This window comes from Labrus bergylta, chromosome 11 (genome assembly GCF_963930695.1).
Source record: "Labrus bergylta chromosome 11, fLabBer1.1, whole genome shotgun sequence".
NCBI classification, from domain to species: domain Eukaryota; kingdom Metazoa; phylum Chordata; class Actinopteri; order Labriformes; family Labridae; genus Labrus; species Labrus bergylta.
In genome coordinates this window covers 29,446,585-29,472,550 of record NC_089205.1, presented here as the reverse complement: position 1 = coordinate 29,472,550, position 25,966 = coordinate 29,446,585, and the positions used below count along the sequence as shown (strand labels likewise).

General features: G+C 43.4%; 1 protein-coding gene, 1 long non-coding RNA gene and 5 other non-coding genes across 10 annotated transcripts in view; 3 read left to right on the top strand and 4 right to left on the bottom strand.

Moving 5' to 3' along the window:
* Positions 1–10,639, bottom strand: part of si:ch211-137a8.2 (uncharacterized protein LOC777613 homolog) — a 34,162-nt gene extending 23,523 nt beyond the window's left edge. For 3 of the 4 annotated variants that reach the window (XM_020656616.3, XM_020656617.3, XM_065960596.1), the window contains exon 1: positions 10,377–10,639. The gene's annotated coding sequence lies outside the window, so the exon portion shown is untranslated. Of the gene's footprint in view, positions 1–10,372 lie in introns of all 4 variants that reach the window. The other variant, XM_029281816.2, reaches the window with a different exon arrangement.
* The window catches only part of LOC136180505 (uncharacterized), a 259,135-nt gene that overhangs the window by 57,072 nt on the left and 176,097 nt on the right, over positions 1–25,966 (top strand). The gene's annotated exons all lie outside the window — the stretch shown is intronic.
* Positions 11,842–11,933, bottom strand: trnar-ucu (transfer RNA arginine (anticodon UCU)). The gene is given in 2 exon segments: positions 11,842–11,877; positions 11,897–11,933. It is a non-coding gene; the product is annotated as a tRNA-Arg (tRNA).
* On the bottom strand, positions 16,332–16,423 carry trnar-ucu (transfer RNA arginine (anticodon UCU)). The gene is given in 2 exon segments: positions 16,332–16,367; positions 16,387–16,423. It is a non-coding gene; the product is annotated as a tRNA-Arg (tRNA).
* On the bottom strand, positions 17,193–17,284 carry trnar-ucu (transfer RNA arginine (anticodon UCU)). Its single transcript is given in 2 exon segments — positions 17,193–17,228; positions 17,248–17,284. It is a non-coding gene; the product is annotated as a tRNA-Arg (tRNA).
* On the top strand, positions 21,454–21,545 carry trnar-ucu (transfer RNA arginine (anticodon UCU)). Its single transcript is given in 2 exon segments — positions 21,454–21,490; positions 21,510–21,545. It is a non-coding gene; the product is annotated as a tRNA-Arg (tRNA).
* trnar-ucu (transfer RNA arginine (anticodon UCU)) lies at positions 23,833–23,924 on the top strand. The gene is given in 2 exon segments: positions 23,833–23,869; positions 23,889–23,924. It is a non-coding gene; the product is annotated as a tRNA-Arg (tRNA).

The following is a 25,966-nucleotide window of genomic DNA, read 5'->3' as shown; positions in this document are numbered from 1 at the left end:
AGAAAATGATACTTTCTCTAACCTCCCACGGTCCATGAACGCAGCATCGTTTCCTCCTAACGCAGCAGGTTGAAACTGCATCAGAGAAAACGTTTTGCTGACGGCAGAGGGAATCTGTTTGTTTACCGTACACACTTCTACTCGTATTACGGGTTAAACAAGGTGACATTTCCATTTGTGTGTGACCTTCACATTTAGAAGAAGTCCAATCAAAGAGGCATCGAGCGCGAGTGTGCACAGAGAGAGGGAAGGCTGCAGGTCAGTGAGTGCAGTTTGCAGGATGCTGGAACGATGGAACGCATCACTCGCTGAAGTTTTCAGCGGCGAGATGGATGACTCCTATTAGAGCGCGGCAGCTGAGGAGGTGATGAAGGTGAGAGGAAGTTAAGACTATTAGACGAGTGACTGATTAAAATAACGTCTGTGTCCCCGAGACAAAGTGAATCATCCCTTCTGCCACACACACACACACACACACACACACACACACACACACACACACACACACACACACACACACACACACACACACACACACACACACACACACACACACACACACACACACACACACACACACACACACACACACACACACACACACACACACACACACACACACACACACACCTGGGGCTCCACATTTAACATGGTTTCTGTTTGTCTGAAGGTGGAACTGTGTTAGCGTCCACTCAACATCTGTGAGTTTGGCACATGGGGGGGAGATGAACCAGCGGGGGCAGCAGGAGCATGCAGCCAGAAAAAGATGGAAGCTTTTCCTGAAAGTGGTCGATTAAAATTTCAAAAATCTATAATCAATGTTTGGATTTTATTTTGTTAGGACGATGAAGAGTAGAGGAAGGGGACATGCATCAGGTCGATAGTCTGCAAACCGGCTGGAGCACAAAGCAGGTGAAAGGAGGAGCTGAACCAGAGGAGCTGCTTGTCAACAGGCAAATACTCGGGGCCCCAGAACAGTGGCCGGAAATGTGCAAATTATGCAATGACGGTAGGAAACCTCCCTAAAGCCTGGCTCACACTGCAGGGTAATCTCAGGGTCTCGCTCATCTCGAGGCTGCTCGGACTCGATTATCTGTTCAGATTATCTCGTAGAGTGAGCGGTCCAAAGATCCAATCTTAACGTCCCCGATCTGCCCGGCGGTCGTCGGGGACGCCCCGATTTATTTCAAACATGTTTGATATTTAGAATTTTAAAAATCTTAACGATTACATCATGAAAGGGTCCGGCAGAAGTTGTGTGAGACTACAATATAATCACGAGAGACAAGGGAGGACTGTTCTACGTCCATGTTTTAAGGGTAGAATAAAGCATAAAATATTCCAGTTATTAATTCTGGAAGTGTGGATCGACCTCGTGCTGGTCTAAAGGTGAATCTACCTGTAACTCTACTTCAGTTCAAACTGAATCCTGAGATCAGACCCAACCAAAAACCTGTACAACACGGACCTCTCTCTCTCTCTCTCTCTCTCTCTCTCTCTCTCTCTCTCTCAGACAAAGATATCTAAAAGCCACCAAGTGTGCAGCAGAGGGAGAGAGCAGCCTGGTCTGACATCTGTGTGTGTGTGTGTGTGTGTGTGTGTGTGTGTGTGTGTGTGTGTGTGTGTGTGTGTGTGTGTGTGTGTGTGGTAACATAAGGTTGGCTGCTCGGCTGTCAAACCCTCGCCCCCCCTCCCCCCGCCCCCCTCTGACACACTCTGTCGTACAGTACGGCTCAGTTTCCTCAGGACGCCGACACCTGCAGAATCGGAGGTCAAACGGCCACAAATCCTCTAAAACCAGAAACACTTTTTCCTCCACCATGAGTTAAAGACAATGAATCCATTCTGTCTGTTCGTGCAACCGAAACACAAATTAAACCTGCCAACAGGTTTCCCACGACACCTCTTCTCTTCTTCTCTTCTTCTCTCCTCAGATTGAGAAACATTTCCCTCACGGCAGATTCAGTCCAACATCACTCGTTAAAACACAAATCACCTTAAGATTTTAAACAACAAAAAGTTTGGGAAAAAGAGGGGAAACGACAAATGGAAAAGGAGACAGTGAGAATATCTGGAGGGTGAATAGTTTACAAATCAGGGAGAATATGAACCATATTCTATTTCTTTCTTGTCAACAGTTTGAAACATGGTCGGCTCCTTCTCTCTCCTCTATGTCTCTCAGCTCCAGGCATGGAAACATCCATTCATGTTTTATTAAGGCGTGGTAATTCACTGTATTTCCATCAAAGGAGGAAGAAACGGAGCACATGTTGGGGATTCAGAATAAACTACACGTCATACCTCTTTAATCACACAGGTGGAGTTTCACATTGTGGGAAAAGTTTTGGACATTGTGGGTGAAAATTCAAAAAAATCCAGGGAGAAGCAGAGAGAATCACTCCCATGATTCCCCATAACTGTGTTTCTAGTTCACGCTCATTTCAGGTAAATTTACATGCAGTGTGAAGATACCAGCATAATAAAGATCGCTAACATTAGCATGCTAACACAACAATGCAGCACGAGTTGTTTTGGTTTCATGCTGGTGCTCAAGGGCGACATCTGCTGGATCAAAAAAAATATATATATATAATATATAGCCCCCTGGTGGCAGAATTTACATACTGTGCCTTTAAATCACAAATGTACTAGTTTCAACGTCGAGTTCAGTGTGGACTTTGAACCATAACTTCAGACACACTTAGAGCTGCTGCAGATTTGGACGAGTGATTGGACGCTCGACATGCTTTCATCACGCTCAAATCAACAGTACATGTGTGTAACGGCATCATCGCCTGCACACCTTAAGACGCACCACTTTGGCTTTTTGTAAAGAAGAGCTGATCAATGTCTCTGCCTCTGCATTGTCAATCCACAAATCGGTAAATTACAGACCATGCTCGCTGCGTTTGAATGAGTCAAGTTTTGGGATGATTCCAAATTTACCAGGAGGTCCTCAGGTAAAACGAATCCCATTCAAAAGTAGCATGAGTGAGAGATGTAACAGCAGTATCTGGTTAAAAAAAAAAAATCAGGAACATTTTGATCTGGCACATTTTCCCTGGAAGATTAAGCTGAGGACATTACCGCCTGTTTCACGGATGTGGACTGATGCAGTCTTCAGAGCATTTTCAGAACTGTTTGTACGTGATCGTATGTGATCATTTAGAACTCAAAATGTGAAAAATGAAGGTGCCCTGGATACAAAATTTTAAATCAAGATTAACTTTTTATGCATTCAGAGTCTGAGCTGTGTCCTCACTCTTAGCCTTTAAACCGACGTCCTCTTCTCTCAGAGACTGTGATCACCTTCCCCCCTCTCTCTGCCCGTATAATTCACCGCACTCTGCCGCCTCCCGACGCCACTTCCAGCTTAGTTAGTTTAAACATTCAAATGTGCAGAGAAGCGTTGACGTATTTGGGTCATGAGATTAAGATCGGCTCGGTAAAACGGCTCCTCTGACACCTTCAGAAACTTCAAAGTCTCACTCTGCCTGAAACCAGGTTTGACATGATCACTGAGTCTAGAACGATGAAGTCATATCGGCCTGATCTGCTTTAATAATTCAGTAATGCATCGTGGTTGTGACCTTTTAAAGGAATTATTAGATTTTTTTTTTTTTAAACATTTCGGTAAGTAAACAGCTGAGTCCAAATCACAAATCATTTCAGCATGTTAACAACTCATTATCTCTGCAAACTTAAATCCTATACCCAAGTGTTGACATGTCCAGGCTCGTCTGGTTCTCTGTAAAGACTGTCACAAAGTCGATGTCTCTAACTTCACTGGGCCCACCAAGACCTCCACTCTGACTCTGTTTGACGCTCTAATTCAGAGTTTGAGCTCCGGCAGAGCACATTTCCCTCCTCGGCTGTTTGATTCACATAAAGAAAAACGATTAAAGAGAAATTTCTCTTCAGTGAAACATTATTTTTCTTTTACCAACGTCTTAACTCGTCCCTCAGAGGAAATCAACCACACTCAGTATTTTCACTCAAGCAATAAAAGTCCTTGAAGAATGTTTTGTAACGCACACATTTACTGCACATATCACTACCTGAGTTATTTCTGAAGTTTTTTTTTTTCACAGTAGAATCCAAACTGGGCCACGTTTGGCCTCAAATAAGGACACCAGCACTTGGAGCAAAGAGGATCCTGGTTCATCCACTTGGATTTGTTTGCATTTACCAATCCAGGTGACCTCCAATGGGGTCCGACTTCTCACGTTTCAGGACTCCAAGTTGGATCTTTCGAGCCCTGTTGGAGCCATGTTAAACCTGTTTGACCTCAGTGGAAACCAAGAAAGCCCAAAGTGACTGATGAGCTCCATGTAAAGAACACTGACCCTGTAACAAAACCCAGACCAGCACAGTTTGATCCCAGATGTCATGTTGGCCTTTAAATGCATCAATGGAAGAAATGTTTAGCCTTGTTTTGTCGCACTTACATCTGCCCTGTCCTCTAAGCTTGGTCTAATCAATGGTATCACTTTTTACTGCCGATGGCTACCTGATGTCTACCACTCAGCCCTCCAAACATCACGCCTCAGACGTTTTGTCAGTTCATCTATGGTTCCTTTTCTTCAGTTCAGCGGCACAATTTACTCCTTGAACAGCCTACATCATCTTATGTTCGGCCTGTAAAAAGGTTTTGATGCCTTTTCTTTGCCATCTGTTCAAACATCTTGGGGATTTCCTGTTCATGTTGTGAATCACCACAGAGCATCTCTCCTGTCTGGCTGCTGACCGAGCTGTCGACTAGAGAGTCAACCGTTTAGAGTGGAACTGTTGAAAGCTGCACAGGAGGTTGCAACGTGATGTACAACAGCACAGACTGGTTTCTCAAACGGTATATCTACCTCACTGCCAGTCATCACTGGAGCAGAGAGCCAGATTGAAGTGATGCTGCGATGCCTTACGCTGTCATTCTACCCTCTGCTTACATTACAGGGATTTTTAAAGGTCAAAAACTAAAACTAAAATCACCTTCCCCAGTATTAAAAACATCTGCCTGGTCTGTTTTTAGCCCCAACATGATGGTAAATCTCTCAGATTGAACCAAACTATAGCTCTGCCTTCTCCAGCCCTGTTTGGCCCAGTTTGGTCCTGTGACGGAAGCAGACTATCTGAGAGTGTTTGTGTTCAGAGTGCGGGTGAGCTGCAGGTAACAGCAGCCATAAAGCCGGAGGTAGCAGGCTATTTAATGGTGTAATAACATTATGTGTCGTTATGGCCGTCAGAGGGGACATTAGCCTGCAGATGTTTGCTAGCACAGAGTCAGAGAGGACTTGGGACCAGCCTTGGGATATAATGAAGGTAATCAGAGTCATAATAAAGCCCGGCAGCATCAGAAACACTAATGCAACACTAATAAAACACATTATCTCCTTCCAAACACTCTTATCAACTCATAACCTTCTCTGCTTTCCCAACTCATTCACCAAACTCTAAACTCTCATGTTTTTGATTTAACTGAAATTTAGGTGTATTAATGCTCATTACCATGGGTCACACTTGGATGAACTCCTCCTTGGAAATAAATCTAATCAAGCTCAAAGTTGGTGCACGGCTAGAGGAGACCTTGAAGATGTAAATGTATATAAATCGTGTATAGAACTCAAAGATCGTAGCCATGGCAGCTTGCCAAAGTTGATTTCCCCACCCCTCTCGAAACAGGATGTGGGAGTAACTTGAAACTACTGGGTCCAAACTGAGACAATCTTTACATGTGTGAAAGTTTCCTTTTACAAATATCTACACGATGCAATTTTGTAAAACATTACAAACTGTATTATTACAAAGCACTTGTAAGACACAGTACACCTTGTGAGAAATGACTAAATTGATTGGTTGTGTCCTAAACAAAGACGAATTCACCTTTTGACTTTTTTTGACCTGCAGAACACTCAGTGGCTGCACCACATCCCAACATGCACCACACCTGACATGAAGTCCCACCCCCCGTCTCTAGTAGCTGCCAGGTGTATCGTTACCAACAAAAATAGAAATCCTAGGCAATTTTCAAATACTAGAAAACAAACTTCTTAACATCGTCTAAATTGCACATTTTAGTGACAATTTGGTAATTATGAAAATAAGCCCTCTCTTTCTTTGGCTGCAGCAGCCTTTGAGTTCAAATGTGACTGAAGATCTGAAGCTTTTTAAAGCTTTAGTACTTTATGATGCAATAGATCATCCAAATAACAAATGGTAGTGTCGTTGTAAAACATGCTGAATTGAAAAGTGTCAAAGTATTGAAAGTTGTGACAACCTTACGCACTGACACACACTGATGTACACTGTGTGGCTGGGAAACGTCGGCTCCAGTCATGCTGAGAAGCTTCTTAGAGGAAATGTGACACTTGAAACAATGAGGACTTTATTTTGATTGTCACATTTCAGCGATCATTGTCCTAGTTTCGGGTGAGAACCGGGTCAAACTGTTCTCCCGGGATGATACGGCCTCTCAGGTGGCAGTTAACGCACCGCTCAGGTCACTGTAGTGAAACTGTAGCCACAGTTCAGGGAAACGTGACACAGTTACAGTGTGAGACCTGGAGCTCGGCTTACCTGAGCTCCATGACATCATTCAGGTTTCTGTGATACTGTACACCTGCATTCAGAGTCTATACAGGACAAGACCACCAGCATTAAACCCAACTGTGTTAGAGATGGCCTCTCCAATTTAATAAAAGTATAAATTTAACATCTGACACTTTTCTGCACTATAAGGTCGCCTCAAGGTTATCAGCTCAGTATGAGTGCAGTATTTAGTTTCTTATTTGAGGCAGATTGACAATCTTAAAGTAAGTATGCCAAACTAACATCCGCATGTGTTCAGGTGCTAACTCATTTACGCTGACGACACTGTGATGTACTGCTCAGCACACACTCCAGACCAAGCTCCCTCACAGTTACAGATTTATGTATTTGTTGCCGATCTTAACAAACATTTGCTCTTTTTATGTATCATTTGTCTCGTAGGGTTCCTTTGAATTATTGGTGGGGACGGCTTGCTGCTGTGTTGAGTACCTACATCACCTCAAATATTTCCAACGGTTTTCCACTTTCACTTTTTTCAAATGGATTTATGTCTGTATCTGATTAAAATGACTAAAAAAAAAAGCCTCAAAGGCAATCATGCTCGAGCAGGGTACGGGACAACTTTGCTGGTGTCAGTGCGCCCTAAGGAATAAAGAACAAAACTAGAATCTGTTGACTCGCCCATAAATAACTCAGTCGACGGAGGAAATATATTCCTTGTTTTGCCTTTTTACAGATTTAGTCAATGTGATCTTTCCACAACAGCAGACGGTCGATCATTAAACCCAAATATTTATAAGATGACACCAGATTGATTGTTTCATTATGAATGAAAACAGAGGCCTTGTGAGCATCAGATGGTGAACTGAATACAATTTCCTCTGTTTTTCTTTGCACTGATCTCTTGAGCGTGTTTATCGCTCCACATAACCATTTTGTTCAAAGCGTGTCGGTGCAGTCAGAGTTACTTAAACAGAGAAAAGCCACTACGCTCCGCTCCGTTTCAGTTACAGTACGATGAGGACATTTTGTTAAACTTCTCTCTGTAGATCAGAAAAACAAATGTGAAGGAATGCAATAAGTCAATTCTTGAGTGTTTCAGAATTTAGACTTCAGTAAAGATTGATTGGGTGTCTTTTCTGATTTCTCGGTTTAGAAACATGTGCTGCAGAAAATCTTCACTGCCAGAGAACGTATGAAGCATCATCGCTGTCTGACTGTCGTATGAATCTTTAAAGTAGAAGCAGAACTTTGAGAAGCTCCGAGGCTTTGAGCTGCGTTGGAAAAACAGCACTGCCCTATTTTTCCCACTTCTGTGATGCGTTGTGATGATGCAACTATCCAAACAACTCAAGTTGCAACTAAACAAGAACCATCAGATAACAGTGGAAAACCGTACAGTGTTTCCCCTCTGACAGCCGCACAAGAAAACTTTTCTCTGTACAGGATTTTCAGCACCCTTCAAAATAAATGTTTTGTTTTAGTTAGTTGGTGCATGGAATGAAAGCTTTGTCAAAACTCATTTTAGGATTATGACTATCTGATGAAGAGAATTCACCAGAATCCTTTGCAGCTCTGGTGTAAGACAAAGCTGTTAGCATGTGAACAGAGCTTCATCTTGTATTCTTTACATCAGAAGGGATCTAAGTGTTTGTTTGTGAATGCAGTAGAGACCACAGACAGGTTTAATTGTTTCTTCAGTTCAGGTGTGGCAGAGGATCAGTCTGCTGGCAGCAGTCCAAACAGCTCAGAGTGTTGTTGTTCTGTCACCGGGCGGAGGGACAGTTTCACCAGAGTCACATTCCTGCAGCGCGACAACAACGACAACAACAACCACTGCTGCTGCTGAGACCAGACATCATCTCTGAGAGAACTGTTTGTTTGTTTGGATGGTGAGGTGGGAAAAGATAACCTGGGAAATGACACAACATGACCTGTGGGGGTTAACAACCACTGGAATTTATTGCATCTTGATGAAGACATATAATATTGGAATTTCTCCGTCACAAAGTCAATGCTAACACGCCCAAGAGATTAAGACCGCGTAAACCATCCTCTGAAAATGGGGTCGTTTGTCGTTTGAGTATTCAAAAAAGTTCCACGTTGCCATGACAATGTTTTCATAACAACCACAGATCGACAACAGAGACTATAAACACTGTAGTATACATGCCAGGCCAGTAGTTGGCAGTGTGACTTAACAGAAACATGCTCAAACTAGGATCAATATTGGAGATGCTTTTGAAAAATGGAGAGAGGTTAGAACACAGAAAGGTTTACAGACCCATGCAGAGCTGGATAAACACTGAAGCTTCAGAGTCCACCACACGGTGACCTGAGTGAGCATCCACTCTAGAGAGGAGTGGGGGGGGCAGCTCTCTATGATGTTTAGAATTTAGACTGCAGTACCCATTTAAAACACTAGGGGTCACAGTTACATACTGCTCCTTTAAGAAAACAAAGCCTCCTGGCCTGACACCTACCTTGTGTCAGCTGTTTCAGGAATTAAAAATAACCATGCATAAGTAACATATCTTCTCTCTGATGGTCTTGTTTGTTAAAGAGGCATGAATATTTATCCGAGTGTGTTTCATAACCTCACAGGAGCTTTAACGTCTTCCTCACACGGGGCTCATGCACTGATCTCTCTGCAGAGAGGAGAAAGTGCTGTCTGAAAGCCCTGAAGGCAACTTATTCATGCCAACACCCAGAAATGGATGTGATGACTGACATGAAAATGCTTTTCTGTTACAGACATGAAATTAACTACTTAAGTACATTAGTCTGAAATTCTTGCTGACTCATGCAAGGCACTCTGTAATTCAAAGACTATCAATCGATCTTTATTTGTGTAGCGCCATACATAACATTTGTTATCTGAAGAAAGAAGAAGGTACAAGACCTTACTCGCTTTAGTTAGCTCGTAGCTTCACATTTCATGTAAACTGACACAGAATGAGCGTGATCTAAAAACTCTTACTAACATCCAAATAATCAGTGAGTATGTTCTTCTTCTTCTCTCTAGTTCTTGACTAAAACAGCTTTTATACACAAGGGGAGGAGCCGGCCGTCCCGTCCATGTAAACACGGCTCTGACAACAACACAGCCAGCGGGACTCGAGCTTCTCCCTCATTGTAGACAGTCAGGACTCAGAGACACATTTACACAGGACACACTTCATGATTTATTGATGTGGAACATGTCGCACATTCTACCTTTAATCAATCTCACTCACGTCGTTCTGTCACAGGCGATATCAAAAAACCATCACATTTCATCTTCATAATCTCTCAGGATAAAAAAAGACACTTAGACTGACAACATCCATCACACTCATATAGAATGAGATTTAAATAGACTCGTCAACTTGGCTATATCTTCCCAAGAAATGGATGTCTGATGCATGCCTGTGACTGTAACCATGGCAACAGAGGGACACAGGCACACAAACACACATCTCTCTCTCTCTAAAAAAAAAAAAACATGTCCTGAGGGCACACAGGACACTGGATACACTCCTGACAGCAGCCCTGAGTCAATGAATGTGTGTGCCTCTATTACGCACACGCACACAAACCGGTTCCTGGACGTACAGAGTGTAAATTGCTACCTTCGCGGTGTCTCATGAGGCTACATGTTTCCTGAACGCAGCATGTGCTTAAAACAAAAACAACAGGACAGAAACTAGTTTCCATGCAGGAGTTAAACAGTTTAAATAACAAACACCAGCAGCCAGCAAAAGCCGCACCAGAGACAGGTAACACTGTGCGTGCAGGTATTGAAAGCAGCGGTGAACGTGACGTCATTAACGTCCGTGTGATGACTTACTCACCGGCCGGCTGCTGGATGAGCTCATTCCAGGAAGCGTGAAAAGTGAAACTCCTCCGACTTTGCAGTTGAGAGGGAAAAAAAACAGGTGAAACATACAAAAAAAAAAAACACTTCCGGTGATCCAGGTGAGCGTTCGGCGTGAACTCGTCTGATAACCGATCGAGAGAAGTCACCTGCTCAGGTGAGATCTCTTCACCGTGCTGCAGGAAAACACACTGACGAGCTGCAGGTAACACGAAGCTGCCTGCTGCAGGTACCTCACAGGCCCCGCCCCCCTGTGAACCCTCAGCACACAAGCACACCTGCAGCTGCTCACCTGAGCATTTACCTGCGTCCCATTTCTAAACGCACACCTCCTCGGATGTTTCCTCATTCACCTCCAGGAGAAAGCAGAGCATTTCACAACCTGATGTAACAATGTTTATAACTCTTTACTTCTAAAATTAGTTTTTTTTATGGTGTTTCCTAATCGATCAAATAGTTTGTTTATTAAAAGGAAACCACGAAGGATGCAAAGTAGTGGAGCTGATTTAGGATTGGGATGCGGCCCTGCTGGCCTACTTTACAGTGAAGCCAGAATCAAATCCAAGGCTGTACACATGGGTTAATTTTTAATTAGAAATACATGAGCACAGTTTTAAAAAGAAACAGTGAACATTTGACAAAGAAACAAACGAGAAACAGTTTAATTAAAGCACACAGTTCATAGAGATGTAATTAAATAAACAAACAATTTGTTTCCAAGCATAAAGCTCTATCATGTAGTTTAAACTCTTTAGAGGGGAGCTCGAAGGAGAACTCTTTAAATCCATCAAAGGCATCGTTGTGGCTTTCTAATATGATCATGTTTTTGTGGAAATCAAAAGCTCTCTTAGAGGATCAACCGAGAAATTCTACAAAGTTGAGGACCCTTCACTAGTTTCTTTTCGACAGACTTGCAGCTCTCCCCTGTCAGTATTATATAAAGCACAAACACCTACATCACCTGTGTGCATACTTTGTCAAAGAAACAATGAAAACACATGTAAACAAATGTCTTTACAGAGGGTTAAAGTTCTACTGTAGTGAACTATTCTGTCTCTTTGTATCAGTACTGGTGAGCTGGCCTGATGCATGGAGGAGACATGGCTGCAGGCCTCGTCTGAGGACTGACAATTCCAGCTCTCTGCTGCGGTGTTGTCTCTGTGTCACACACACATCCTGGAAAAAGGTCCAATCACTGATCCACATGGAAACAAAAGGGCACTTTTTTTCCACCACATGATTTCAAAACAAATGATGGGGTGTTCGTGGCTTCTGAAAAGTGGAGCAGGTTAACGACAGAGAGGATGGACTTTTCTCATCATTGGGGGGTTTCAAGACAGACTAGAGACACATGTTAGAGTTAGAGGAACATGGTGAAGTGGATTTGACAGAATATGACCTTCAAGCAGTGACATTAAACATCTTTGATGACTTATAAAGCTTGACTCTGGTGGGACTCAAACCCACAACCTTCGAATCACTTCTCTCGTGTTTAGCTAGAAGTCCAATGCGCTGTCCATTGCGCCACAGAGCCACACAGTAAGTAATCTGTGTTGTTGATAAAGGTACCTTATTATATGATCAGACATGAAGGAAACATGCTATGTTGAAGTGCTGGCTTCTCTGACAACAATGCAGCAGCCAGTATGTCCTCCTTCTAACTTTAGATTCTGCTCCTGAATGCTCTGGATTTGTTTGGACCAGAGAAGGTAGGCGCTTTTAGAGCAGTTATCAGGTCAACAGGTGTTGCAGCGATGGAAGCGGTCAAGAGAAGTGGTTCAGATAGAAGTGATTGTACCCGACCTAAAAAGCCTCTGCATGTTTCTAATAAGCTCCACGAGCAGAAACGTGCTCAAACTAGGATCAATATTGGAGATGCTTTTGAAAAATGGAGAGAGGTTAGAACACAGAAAGGTTTACAGACCCATGCAGAGCTGGATAAACACTGAAGCTTCAGAGTCCACCACATGGTGACCTGAGTGAGCATCCACTCTAGAGAGGAGGGGGAGACAGCTCTCTACAATGTTTTGAATTTGTACTGCAGTACCCATTTTAAACACTAGGTGTCAGAGTTACATACTGCTCCTTTAAACAGAGGAGAAGTGATTTAGAGTCCCAGCAGAGTCGAGCTGTACAGGCTATCTATCAAAATTAAATGACATTTCTGGGATCAGCTCCAGCCCCCCCACAAGCCAAACAGGAAAAAGCGGTGTAGATATTGGATGGATGGAATTTCAAAAGTGACTTTTTCTGTCAAGATTGTCAACTTTTTTTCCCAATTTGATTGATTTTGAGCAACAACTGCGTGACTCTGTGGCACAATAGACAGCGCATTGGACTTCTAGTACAGTCAGGGAGAAGTGATTCAAAGGTTGTGTGTTCAAGTCCCACCAGAGTCAATCTTTATAGGTGTACAACAAAGTTCATAGTATAGATCTATGACTGTTGATTTGGAATCGAACAATGGTTATCATGTCTGCCTTATAAATGTAAAATTATTATGTCTTGGTGTGCAAAAAACTGGAGTCCCACCAGAGTTATTCTACAAACATTTACCAGCATTATCCTCTAACCTTTAACCTCTTGAACATGAGCATGTTGCACTCCAAACTGAGGAATAAAAACGTATTTTTTTTAAATCAAAGATGGTTTTGTCTTTGGTAAGAAGATTTGTGTGTAGGTTTTTATCAGCGACAAAGTTTGTTTCGGTCCTGGGGGGGCTCAGCTCTTTGATAAAACTTGGGTTGGGGGAGGGCTTTGTGGAAAAACATCAGAAACAAATGGTCGCGGCATTGACTCCTCTTTATCATGAAGAACTGGATAGAGTCCAATCTACACAAACGTACGCGCACACACTCTGCATCAAATATGCTTCTTGATGTCCACACACACACACACACACACTCACACGTTATGCAAATCCACCAGCCAATCAACAGACACAACAAATCAATGCCTCTTTGTGGCATCTGTCTTGTATCTCACTGTGGTGTGCGCCTACACGTGTGTCTCATTTGCATATATGTAAATGAGCTCCCACACGCTCCGCCATAGATTGCTGCTGAGACTTTATCTCTATGCAATTATGTAAATGAGGCCGAGCGTTGTAGGACAGTTACGTAAACGTCGTATTTCAAAAAAAGAGGTTTAGCAGGGAAATTACATAAGAAGCTGGTTTTCTGAGGCTATTTACAGCCACGGCGAGCAGCGCTCTGCCGACACAATCACGCCGACACAATGTGCAGTATTTATGGCGGCGAGTAAAGAGGGAATTTAACACGAGACACCAGCCAAAGAGCTGCTAAATCAAAGTTGATCGCTGCTTAGTTCACCACTTCCAGCAGACAGTCATGTTCAAATTCAGCAGGCAAACAAACGACCTTAATGACCACTGATTTGACTCGTGCATATTCCACTTTGCTGTCATATGTTCAGATCTGGACTCCTCGCTTGGTTTCAGTCTCTTCCAGTGGGGGTCTAATTTTTCACAGTGACAGCAGAATCCAGGATGTGACACTCCTGCCGCTCCGCTTTCTTGATTTTTCTGGCTCGTATCGTTTGTTTACATCAACATCTTGCCAAGTGTCACTTTGAGTCGCCACTGAGCCGAGTAGATGACGTTACAGCGGCCCCGTCTGTCCGCTTTCACACTCTGTCTGGCTCACTGTCAGCGAGTACTCATCACAGTCATTCAGCAGGAGTCTCAGAGGAGTTCTGCTTCATTTGGCTCCCATTATGTTTGTGTTTGAGCCGTTTAGATTTTCAGGTTTCTTTACTTTGCGCAGGAAACCATGAAACAGAAGATTTAAAAATGTTCCTGTGTTTTTACCACGAGTGAGGTCTCATTACGTGCTCATCTGTATCCTGGTTGGGATCTACTTTCACTTTGCTGACCTAATTTTGAGACGTATGAGCATCACAGCCTACAGGCTCTAATCTCCTATCTAGTGAGGGAACATAGGGCTGAGGGAACATAGGGTTGAGGAAACAGGGCTGAGGGAACATAGGGTTGGGGAAACATGGGGCTGAGGGAACATGTGGCTGAGGGAACATAGGGCTGAGGGAACATAGGGCTGAGGGAACATGTGGCTGAGGGAACATAGGGTTGAGGGAACATAGGGTTGAGGGAACATAGGGTTGAGGGAACATGTGGCTGAGGGAACATAGGGTTGAGGGAACATAGGGTTGAGGGAACATGTGGCTGAGGGAACATAGGGTTGAGGGAACATAGGGTTGAGGGAACATGGGTTGAGGGAACATAGAACTGAGGGAAAACAGGGCTGAGGGAACTTAGGGCTGAGGGAACTTAGGGCTGAAGGAACATAGGGCTGAGGGAACATAGGGTTAAGGAAACCTAGAACTGAGGGGAAACAGGGCTGAGGGAACATAGGGCTGAGGGAGCATGGGGTTGAGGGAACATAGGGTTGAGGGAACATGGGGTTGAGGGAACATATCGTTAAGGAAACCTAGGACTGAGGAAACATAGGGTTGAGTAAACATAGGACTGAGGGAACATAGGGCTGAGGGAACTTAGGGTTGTGGGAACATAGGGCTGAGGGAACATAGGACTGAGGGAACATAGGGCTGAGGGAACTTAGGGCTGAGGGAACATAGGGCTGAGGGAACATAGGACTGAGGGAACATAGGGCTGAGGGAACTTAGGGCAGAGGGAACATAGGGTTGAGGAAATAGGGTGAGGGAACATAGGGTTGAGGGAACATAGGGTTGAGGGAACATAGGGCTGAGGGAACATAGGACTGAGGGAACATAGGGCTGAGGGAACATGGGGCTGAGGGAACATGGGGCTGAGGGAACATAGGGTTGAGGAAACATAGGGCTGAGGGAACATAGGGCTGAGGGAACATAGGGCTGAGGGAACATAGGGCTGAGGGAACATAGGGTTGAGGGAACATAGACATGCTCCTTTAAATATCTTTCCATGGGCAGTCTGACTGGGGCTTGAATATTTGACTTTAAGTGCAGAAACACAAATTTAACAACACAACAAACACATTTAACCACAATAGGAATCCACAAAAGCTCAAATTATTCTTTTTCATCTATTTCAGTGAAAGGATTGTTGGTTTCAGTTAGCAAACAGCTTTTTAGAAAGTGCATAGGAGGAACAAATGTCTTGCAAATAATACGCTTTTCATCCACTTCCACTGGTTCTTCAAGCAGCAGGCCTCTTAACATGTTGCGTGTGATGTTTTTAACGGCTGATTGACCTCACCAGAGCCTAAGTAGCTAAAGAGCTAAGTGGGCACACTCCTCATGTGAGGCTCTCTTTGCCCTCTCGGTAGCTTAAATCTGTTTAAGCAGTTATGGAGCTAAATGGAAGCGGTGCTCAGACGGGGAGTAGATGCTTTGGAGTGATTGTAGAGCAGCAGAGGATTAGCTGAAGGAGGTCTGATGACAGATGCATCTCTTGGCTTCGGTGAAGACGTTCTGCATGGTTCACTGAGCTAAAACCACTGTGGCTCAGGGGGGGAGCGTCTATGATAGCATTAGCATCACAGTCGGCTCTGGAAGCGGAAGTAATACTTTTGGCTGAATTAAACCTCAGTGGGTGGAGCTGGAGGACAAAAGGGTTTCTCAGGATGCAAATTTAATTCTCTTAGCTTTGCTTTTGTTGACTGAACTTCTGATGAATATAGCTTTTATCTCACTAGCACTAGCTTAGGTGGTTATGGAGCTCAGACCTTCCATGCAAAGAGTGATTTAACCTGCTGAGTGATGTTAGACATTAGGTGATTGAACATTTTTGCTGTTTGGTTTGAAGGTTTTTTTAAGGTTGCATTGAGTGACCCATACAAACTTTACAGGCAGGACTTGGAAGACAACCTTTTATTTACTTGACTTGCATCTAACCTATCAACACCTTACAAGTTGATTCTTTTCTGTCTGTATACACCTTTGATTTTGTAAAGCTTGACTCTGGTGGGACTCGAACCAACAACCTTTGAATCACTTCTCTTGATCTGTACTAGAAGTCCAATGCGCTGTCCATTGCGCCACAGAGCCACACACTGAAAAAGACCCACACGTTACAATCTCAACCTAACTGACTTTACATAAACGGCCCAAAAGTAATATAATAAAACTTGTTTTGTTAGCTCATACCAGGCGATAAGAACACACTACATTTTATTTTACAGGCAAAAGTCACATGACAACATGTCCACAGTCAGAACTTGCACGATACCATTAGTGTGATTGATTTAATTACACTACAACAAGACTTACCTGCCAAAAAACTATATTTTGTACGGCTTAAACTTTACTGTTGATGCACATAGCAGCCATGTTGGATTTCTTAAGCTCCGGCTTATAAAGTTCCTCCAAGTTTCAGAGTCAGCATTCCAACTTCAGGGGCGGCGTTTAATTGGAAAGAACCATTATTCTGCATTTAGTGTGACTGCAGGTTACGTTCTTTTTGTAACAGGGTTTAAAAGTCAGACGGTCCAAGAAGGCAGCTTCATCAGAGTTTAATACCTAAGATTGGTCACAAAGCTTGACTCTGGTGGGACTTGAACACACAACCTTTGAACATCTCCTCCTTAACTGTACTAGAAGGCCAATGTGCTGTCCATTGTGCTGCAGAGCCACATACTCTGGTCTGAGAAACGGCTAACTTTCCAGTTGTTGAGCTATCACAGAATGTTGGAAACTGCATTGCGGTAATTTGTCAGTAATAAGCGAGACTCTAAACCTAAATCAACTAAGGGCTGAAAATGACAGGGTCAGTGAAATGGCCTCCTGCATTGTTTGTACCATCACGTCAACAATAAATCAACTCTGGTGGGACTTGAACCCACAACCTTTGAATCACTTCTCATGATCTGTACTAGAAGTCCAATGCGCTGTCCATTGCGCCACAGAGCCACACATTGTGGAAACATCTCAACCAAACTGACTTTACTTAAACGGCACAAAAAGATCCAAACAATAATCATTTAGTCCTGAAGTGCTTGCAGAAATATTTTAATCTCTGTGTCTTACTGAAGGGTGATTTACGGTGCATTACATTTACCTCAGAACTGGGATGTTGGAGCTGGGAGTGACGTCAAACCCGAGTTGATTGCGTTCCAGTTACGAGATGGAAACAAGTCGAACAGGTAACATGGACGCCACCAGGAGTACCTTTGTTTTATTAGCTCATACCAGGCAATAAGAACACACTGCGTGATATCTTACGGGCAAAAGTCACATGACAACATGTCCACAGAGAGAACTTGCATGATACAATGTGATCGATTTAATTACACTACAACAAGACTCCAAGCTGAGTTCTCTTTGTAACAGGACTGAAAGTCATATGGTCCAAGAAGCAGAATTCCTTAAGAGTTTAATACCAGAACATCATTATAAAGCTTAACTCTGGTGGTCCTTGAACCCACAACCTTTGAATCACTCCTCTTTAACTGTACTAGAAGTCCAATGCGCTGTCCATTGCGCCACATACTTAATAATCAAAGTCAAAGAAATCGTGCAAACAATGGACAATCTAGTCTGACCTGAGAAACGGCTAACTTTCCAGTTGCTGAGCTATCACAGAATGTTGGAAACTGCATTGCGGTAATTTGTCAGTAATAAGCGAGACTCTAAACCTAAATCAACTAAGGGCTGAAAATCACAGGGTCAGAGAAATGGCCTCCTGTTGATTGTGTTCCAGTTACGAGATGGAAACAAGTCGAACAAGCAACATGGACGCCACCAGGAGTACCTTTGTTTTGTTAGCTCATACCAGGCGATAAGAACACACTCTTACGGGCAACAGTCCACAGACAGAACTTGCACGATAACATCAGTGTGATCGATTTAATTACACTACAACAACTGCCAAAAAACAATATGTTGTACGGCTTAAACTTTACTGTCGATGCACATAGCAGCCATGTTGGATTCTTGGCTGGGCAATTTAAGTTCCTTCAAGTTTCTCAGCGGGAATTCCAACTGCAGTGTGACTCCAAGTTGAGTTCTCTTGGAACAGGACTGAAAGTCTAAGGGTCTGAAAAGCGGCCTTCTTCAGAGTTTAATTCAATAGCTATGGTTATAAAGCTTGACTCTGGTGGGACTTGAACCCACAACCTTTGAATCACTCCTCCTTATCAGTACTAGAATTCCAATGCGCTGTCCATTGTGCGACAGACCCACACTCTCTGATTCAAAATCAAAAGGTGGGTACAGCCTGGACAGGTCACCAGTCAATCCCAGCACTGACATATGGAGACAGAGAATCAACTTCTGCAATGTTAAACTTTTTATGTTCTATTAGAAGTCCGATGCGCCACAGAGCCACACATTAACACCACAAACCTCACTCCAAGAGAGGGTTCATGTTTTCAAATGTATTTATGAAGTATTTACGTCACACGTGATCCAAAACTTTTCATTTCACCTTCAGGAAGTTGCTCAAAATGTTCTTCAAAAAAGATGACTCCGGGGACTCAAACCCCTAACCTTTGATTCCCTCCTCTTATCATTTTCCAGAAGTTCACATCAGTGTCCACTGAACCACAGAGTCACTGCATGCACTGGTGCAGCTTATTTATGTCCACACACTGTGAACAGAAACAAGGAGGTCAGACAAAGACTGAGCATCGAGATAAATGTTTGTTTACAGGAAGCCTCACAGGACACCTTCATGGACGTGTTGGGGACTATATTAAAGAAGAGAAGAACACACACTGTACCACTGTAACTTTTGCTGCTTTGCTAAAGTACTCATGATGGATAGGCTGGATCTTTGTAACATAGCAATAAGTAAGATCTTTTTACATGCTCTTTTGTAATGTTAACAGACAGAGTAAGGTATTGTACCTGCTTTTTGTAAAGTGTCTCGAGATAACACTTGTTATGAGTTGACGCTATAAAATAAAAATTGATTGATTGACGGATTGACACACACACACAGACTTTATTCTGCTGAAATGATTGTTTTGTTGTGTGCGTACACTTTATGTTACATTATGCAGCATGAAACACTGTCAAAGGTTTATCTAAAGATTTGTTCAAATGGTGTAACAAGGTCCTGGATGGTGGCTACAGTCTGAGATAGCTGCATACATTTAGTATATAATATTCTTGTATATCGTGGTATGTGTTTATGCACTGGTATTTATCACAGTTTTGTAAGGTGTATGTATACTGATACTTATTGATATGTATTGTACTCACAAAAACACTTTTGAATCTGAGGAGGAGCGTGTTGGCTCGTCCGTCTATTATCAATAAATCCTACGGGAGCTCCTCGGCATGCAGGTTGTGTGTGCTTCTTTTTACAGGTAAATATTAAATACATAAATCAACAAGAGTTGGGTTTTATTTTATTGTGATAATACTTAATACTCACAGATTTTCCCCAATGTGTTGCAGAAAAGGCTGCCCCACTTTACTACATAATGGACTACACACACACACAGACACACACACACACACACACTGACCTCTCTAACCTTTCCGCCTCAATGCTCACACATCCTTTTGTTCTCTAAACTGACCAATGACACGGCCTTTGTCCGCCTGTCAGCCAACCGCTGCTCCTATTGTGATGCAAACCGACCAATCAGAGCGCGATATGTTCCCACGAATGGACCAATTGGCTGGCGGCGCCCCCCCCCCCATCTTCATGCCACACCCATTTCTTTCTTTAACACACACACACACTGTGCATAATTAAACTCTCCTCCGTTCACTCCGTCTTTTGTTTAAATGTAAACTCCAACATGAGGTTGGCTGTATGTGTGTGTGTGAGTGTGTGTGTGCACTTGCTTACCTATCTAACAGGGGTCTTCGGCGTTGTTACACACTCACAAACAGCGGCCTTGGCCTTCCTAGTAAGATACGCATGTATGTATGTGTGTGTGTGTGTGTGTGTGTGTGTCTGTGTGTTATTTTTCTTTATGCATTTTCTGACCTTTTCTGCTACATCGATTTTGACCTTTTTAATATCAGCGAGTCGGAGCGTTATCCACTTTTATGTGACACAGAAATGACAGAGAAAGGGGTCAGCTATTCTGTTTGTGTTGTGCTCTATGGTAACAGGTGACATTTATCAAAGAGAAACTGAAACCACCACGCCGGCTGACGGTCTAAGCATCTTTTTCAGCTGAATATCTCCACATGTAGGAGGAGACACACAGACAGAATTTGTGTCTCATTACATTCAAAGAGTCGTGGGAAATTTCACTAATGTATCAAAAGCTCGGATTAAGACAACTACTCAAAGTCATTAAAATGATGTCATCAGCTATGTTCACCGTAACAGATATGAAAGGCCGATCTGTTGTCAAACAGACTTTTCATTCTTGCAGGAAACTCCTGAAAATGTCCTGAAACTCTCGATTTGAGCTGCATGTGTGAACACTAAGAGTCACATTTTTCATTCTGACTTTACCCGGACGTTTTCCTGCCAGCCTCCTGGTAAATTTGGCTTGCAGTCAGTGTGAGCTGATGTGACCACGAGCAAGCAGGAGGGGGCGGGGCTAAAGTACACTGATGCCACACACGTCAACATTTATAGCCTTAAGCTAGTTTGCAATGCCCATTTCCTTAGTAGTTTGTTCTGCATGATCAGCTGTATGCCAAAAATACCCAGATGTCGGACTGATTCAGGAAACATTTACAGTCTACATCAGACCAGTCTACCTTGCACATTGTTTCCCACAATGCAAAGCGCCAGGTAAGGGATCTAAATGACGGACAGCAAAGCAATCTTTGTTGATTCTCTAAATCATGAAAATCTAAATGAATCTCTCGTCCGCGTTTGTCGCCAACTGGGCTGTTGTTTACTTCCTCGAACCAGGACCAGAAACCAGCTCAGCCGGGCCTGGTGTACTGCAGAATAACCACCAGACTGTATGCATGGGACTGGTACGATCTCTGTGCAGAGCTCGAGTCTCATGAGAGTGAAACTTTGTTGGTTTGATATTTATTTTACAATCAGGATTCATTTAGTTTGTCTTTGTCACCAGTCGTCTTCTTCATGCCTTGTTTCCTCGCGGCTTTAAACACGGTCATCTATGTGAGCAGGGCAATGCAGTTGGATATGTGGCTCTGTGGCGCAATGGATAGCGCATTGGACTTCTAGTGCATCACAGCAGGAGTGATTCAAAGGTTGTGGGTTCGAGTCCCACCAGAGTCGATACTTATGGTCACTGGTGTCTCTGCTGTAACACAAGACTCAGGTCTTGTTTGAAGGTCAATGTTTCTGGCTTAAACCCTAGTGAGCAGATATTCTCAAAAATAACACTGATATGACCAAGACCTGTTCTTCTGTCTGCTGCTGATCATTCACAGTCTCACTGCTGCTTTCTTTATAATGACTCCAATCTGTTGGAGCTTCGTTCAGCTGACAGTCTTCTTCCCTGAATTATGCAATGGCTGAAAAAGGGTTTCCTGGTTTAAAATTCACAGAATCTGAAGCTAAATCTAATGTTGAATTCATTTAATCTAAAAAGGCAGGATTCTAAAGGACTGTCAATTACAGCTTGACTCAGCTGGAGTCTGCAGAAGCCGTCTTATAAAACCATCTGCATGTATGTATGTGGTGTTGAGAAAAGCAGTCGTTCCATCATGTGTGTCTCTTTCTTTCTCGTCTGGTTGAAGCAGAGTTCAGCTTTCTTCTCAGCAGATAACCTGTGGGTTTGTTTGATTCTTCACACAGCTGCATCTCTCTGCTGCGTCTGTCTTTGCAGGAGGAAGAAAAAAAAATCTGCAGAAAATCAAGCGCGCTTGAAGAGAGATCCCATTATTCAGAGAAAGACTTCTGTACCGCCTCGGGTGACGAGCAGCACGGCAGGAGGGAGGCTGTGTGTGTGTGTGTGTGTGTGTGTGTGTGTGTGTGTGTGTGTGTGTGTGTGTGTGTGTGTGTGTGTGAATTGTATGAATTCTCCTGTGTGTATTTAGGCCAACCACGTTCGTGTGGTGTCTCTCCTGCAGGCTGTGCAGAGCAGTGAAGGTCGAACAGTTCTCTAATGACTGTCTAAAGCGTGCCTGTAAGTTTTCATATTACATTTTGGTATTACTGGTTGAAGCAGAGAGAGGAACAGGATGCATAAAGAGAGAAGAAGAAGAGCGAGTCACACTGAAAAGGATTGTGTGCTGGTGAGAGAGAGAGAGAGGGGCTGAATGAAAGAGAAGAGGATGAAAAGATGAAAGAGAATCAGAGAGAGAGAGAGGAGTGTGAAGACAGAGACGTTACATAATGTTTTTAGCAGCCAGCCGTCTGTCGGTCTGTTCGCTGACTGCACCGCCTCCTGCTGGTCACAGCAGCAAACTGCAGCTGAGCATCACAGCTGTGAATATTCAGGGAGGGTCATTATTATGTAAGTAGGCTGACACACAGCAGAGACAGAGAGAGAGAGAGAGAGGCTGTACATTAGGCATTCATTAAATCATCTTCTGAATAAGAGAGATGATCTGAAACAATCTGTCTCCACCTGGTGTGTTACAGACCTCCACCTGTCTCGGGGTCATTGAGTTTATTTATTTTACAATGTGACTCTTTGGTTCTAAATGTTTCATCTGAATCAAACACAATCACAGCTCCTTTTACAAAAAACTGTACTTTCTTTGCAGGATTCACCGACGTACTGCTGCCTGCTTTGCAAGCGGAAAACTCTGGTGTTAAAAACATTAGGCAAATGTGGAAGTGAAAGAAACCAGTTGCAAACGTGTCCACTAGAGTCTGGCTCTAAGAGACCAATAAGTTACATACACACACATTAAACAACATTTTACAGCAGCGATTAACATGTTTACAGCCTGGTTCAAATAAACAAACAGGTCTGATCAGCTCAAGTCTCTCTATCGGCACACACATGACGTTTTTCTTCTGTGTAAATCAAACTATTTCTTCATTATCCTTCTATCGTTTGTAGTACTCAGAATCTTGATAGGTCTCAAGTCCACATTATGAAGGTCTCGGTCTTGTCTCAGTCTTGATTCACTGGTCAATCAGACCACCACCGATCGGCTATTTATCCACGTCAAGGAAAACTCCTCTCTCTAAAAGAAGAAATAACTTATCTTTATCTCCCGGTTATGGCTGCAACCTTCCCGGTGTTACGGTCTAAGTGAGTGACACGCCCCCTAAACACAAGATGATGATTTGTCAGAGATACTCTTGGTCTTGGTCTTGTCTCAGTACTGCCCTGCCTTGGTCTTGATCTTGACTAGGTCTCGGGATGGCTTGGTCTCGGTTATTGTGTTCTTGACTACAACACTACCCTCCTTTCTGTTGATCTGACATGAGTTAGTTTGCATCCTGAAACACACGCTTTAGAATCTTTAAATAAGACTCTTCACAGGAGTTAAACAAACTCTTATGTCATTGGGTTCTAAGATAATTAAACAGAGAGGTATCAATCCTCCAGGAGAACAGGTGATGTTTGGGTTGAGATCTATCTTAGGGATGACAGCTGTTGTGGGGCTCTGTAGCGCAATGGACAGCGCATTGGACTTCTAGTACAACTCAAGAGAAGTGATTCAAAGGTTGTGGGTTCAAGTCCCACCAGAGTCGGCCTTTAACAAAGCAATGGTATTATTGAACTCTGAACAAACACTCCTTCTCAGACAGTCTGATTTCCAACTCTGTTAACTAGCCAATTTAGTTTGGAGTCCCCCTCCGCGCTGTATGCCTCACCCGTCACTAAGAAACAGAGATTAAAATATCACTGTGATCTTCAGGACCTAATGAGAAAAGACTGTCACATACAGCAGTGAAAGATTATATTCCCTTCATATTTGTACAAATGAAGCTTTTAGTTATATAGTAGTGGTTTATTTTTTTGGCGTTTTGTTGACATTTCAAGTCAGTTGGGTTGAGCCCATCACAACATGTGGCGCAACAGACAGCACATTGGACTTCTAGTATAGCTCAGGAGGAGTGATTCAAAGGTTGTGGGTTTGAGTCCCACCAGAGTCAACCTTTATAGGTGACCTTCTCCTACAAATGTCTGAAGGAGGCTCCTTCTCAGAAGGTTCAATGAAACAAACTTTCCATAAGACAGACAGTAAAATGTTGGTTGATGCAATCTTTAGCACCAAACTTTCAAAATCCATCCATTCATTTTCTTTACTGCTTTTCTTGTTCGGGGTCATGGAGGGGCTGGAGCCAATCCCAGCTGCAAGAGGAAGGGTTACACCCTGGACTGTTTGCCACACTCACATTCACACCTACGGGTAATTTAGAGCATGTCTTTGGACTGTGGGAGGAAGCCGGAGAGAACCCACACATGCACAGAGAGAACATGCAGACTCCACACAGAGAGGCTCCTGTCAGATGGGTATTCAAACCAGGAACCTCCTCACTGTGAGTCAACAGCGCTAACCACTGCACCACTGCACCACCTTGTAGTATGAAGTCCAAAATGTATTTTTTTCATAATTTCAAAGGTGACTTTTTGGAGCTACTTTGTCTGGTTTTATAACTCTGTGTGTGGCTCTGAGGCGCAATGGATCGCATGTTGGACTTCTAGTACAGCCCAAGAGAAGTGATTCAAAGGTTGTGGGTTCAAGTCCCACCAGAGTCAACATTTATAATAAATAAACTATCACAAGCATGAAGCCTAAGGTGTCACATTCTGTTGATCGTTCATTCACAGTGAACCTGGACATAAAATGTGTAAGACAGAAATACAGCGCTGCATCTTTACGCCTCATTTCCACTTACGTTTGTGAGCGATGTCCGTAGATCTGTTAATAAATGCATGCTGCCTCCTAGTGTCCTACTCAGGGAAGTGCATGTCTTTAGAGACAGAGCTATTTTGTTTGATTTTATAACTCTGTGTGCGGCTCTGCGGCGCAATGGACAGCATGTTGGACTTCTAGTACAGCTTACAGCTTAGTACAACCAGGGTATTGAACTGAAAAGAAGGGGTCCATACTCCAGTAATGTTCGCGCTCTCATCAAGTTAGGAGTACCTCTGCCTCTTACTGGAGGAGGTTTTATTCAGCCTTGAGTGTTCTTCCAAATGAAAACAGGGTTAGAAGTTAGATGGTAGCAGAGCATTTAAACTTTCTGCTATTGCTTCATTATAAAGGTTGACTCTGGTGGGACTCGAACCCACAACCTTTGAATCACTTCACCTGAGTGTTACTAGAAGTACTAGCCACACACACAGGTATCTTTAGAGTCTGAATTTCAGAGAGTCAGAGAGTCAGAAAGCCCGAGTCAGAGAGTCAGAGAGTCAGAGAGTCAGAGAGCCAGAGAATCAGAGAGTCAGAGAGTCAGCGAGTCAGAGAGTCAGAGGGTCAGAGAACCAGAGAGTCAGCGAGCCAGAGAGTCAGAGAGCCAGAGAGTCAGAGAGTTAGAGAGTCAGACAGTCAGAGAGTCAGAGAGCCAGAGAGCCAGAGAGTCAGAGAGCCAAAGAGTCAGACAGTCAGGCAGTCAGAGAGTCAGAGAGTCAGAGAGTCAGAGAGTCAGAGTCAGAGAGTCAGAGAGTCAGAGAGTCAGAGAGTCAGAGAGCCAGAGAGTCAGCGAGTCAGAGAGTCAGAGGGTCAGAGAGTCAGAGGGTCAGAGAGCCAGAGAGTCAGCGAGCCAGAGAGTCAGAGAGTTAGAGA